This window comes from Acomys russatus, chromosome 12, assembly GCF_903995435.1.
Source record: "Acomys russatus chromosome 12, mAcoRus1.1, whole genome shotgun sequence".
NCBI lineage: Eukaryota > Metazoa > Chordata > Mammalia > Rodentia > Muridae > Acomys > Acomys russatus.
The window spans coordinates 59,850,731-59,852,294 of record NC_067148.1 but is presented as its reverse complement, the minus strand read 5'-3'; the positions used below and the strand labels follow the sequence as shown (position 1 = coordinate 59,852,294).

At 39.1% G+C, this 1,564-nt stretch overlaps 1 non-coding gene across 1 annotated transcript; it reads right to left on the bottom strand.

Moving 5' to 3' along the window:
- Positions 1-565: 565 nt before the first annotated feature.
- LOC127196762 (U6 spliceosomal RNA) lies at positions 566-670 on the bottom strand. Its single transcript, XR_007831533.1, has one exon. It is a non-coding gene; the product is annotated as a U6 spliceosomal RNA (small nuclear RNA).
- Positions 671-1,564: the final 894 nt, after the last annotated feature.

Sequence of the window (1,564 nt, the reverse complement as noted above, 5' to 3'; positions counted from 1 at the left end):
TCAGTAGTTCCTGACGCACAAATATGTCTGTCAGATATATTGGGCCAGAAGGCTGAAGAAGATGCTCCAACATAATAGAGAGTTTTGAGTAACTAATTAGGTAGAAAACTGTGTCTGTCATCTTCTCATTTGGAAAGCTACTAACCTGCACTTCCAGCATACTCAGGTAATCAAATTTATTCCTTCTCAAGTCTCTGATGGAGTTGAAGACCAGATAGCTTAGTTTTACAACGAAGCTTAGTTGTTCAGGAGTTAAGATGTTTTTGTATCTAGATAGATGTTTTAAGTTGATAATGGCAAGATGTGATGGAGATTAATTTACATTCAGAATTTTAGATGCACCAAAGTAGGAAAGATGTTTTCTTCAAGGCTGTCAAATACAAATAGCCAAAACACTAAGAATGTAACATTTATATAATTCCTGATTGTGTCATGGTTCTTGCTATAGGTAGTTTATTGTATATATATGTGTAATAATATAAATGTATATGTAAAATATTAAAAATGTTCAATTAATTAAAAAAAAAAGCAACAAGTTATTCATTGTTTATTTATTTATTTACTTTAAAATAAGGAGTGCTTCCAGAATTTGCATGCCATCCTTGTGTGAGGGTCATGCTAATCTTCCCTGTAGTACTTCAGTTTTAGTAGATTTACCACCAAAATGAAAACAATTACATATATATTAACATACTTTATTTGACAAAACAAATCTGTCAGAAGATCAACACATCATAATTTCAGAGTACCTGAAAAGTGTAACACTTGCCTAAGAATAGATAAATGTGTTAATGGAACAAAAAACTCAGTTATAAATCTAGACGGAAGTGGCCTCTTCATTTACCTCATTTTACAAAGAATCAGAGAAGGGAACATCTTCCAAAGTGGATAAAGACAATTGGCTATCCATAGAGAGTGATGACGCATAGCTACTTTGTCCCTTTCGCAAACACTCCAAGGCGTCTTATACCAGATTCCTCATGAAGTACACACTGGTGTGTCAGGTTACTGAGGTGTGTTCTGCAGCTCAGCCCTGGAGACACAGATTAATCACAAAAGGACTCAGCTGTCACTCCAAGTACTTGAGCTGCTCAGGAAATGGGCTGATCTTCAGAATTGTCTAAAATGTAGGCAAGGAGCCAATATTTTTGACCATCCATTGAGCACTCATTGGATACAGGTTACCCTAGGGAAGCGGTATAGTTTTGGGCAGCGGGGCTCTCTTAGGAGGACCCTAGACAGAGTCCCCTGTCAGGAGCCATAGGACCTTGCCTGACCTGCCCCAGTGGCTGAGAGGCCCTGCTGGCTGAAGCCACAGCTGTCTGCATACTTGAGATAATTATTCTGCCTGGCTACCACAAAGATCCAGCCTGACCTTGAGAAAGAGAACATTCGGTGTATCGAGACTTCTGTATAGTCGCCCCACTCCACACCTGCTGTCCTTGGGCCTGGCCCAGAAGATTTTGTAACTTTCCACTGCATTCCTTCTCACCCCCGCCCTTTCAGAAGCTTATTATAATTTGGATACCCCTTACAATAAACGGCCCTCGATAAGCAACTTTTT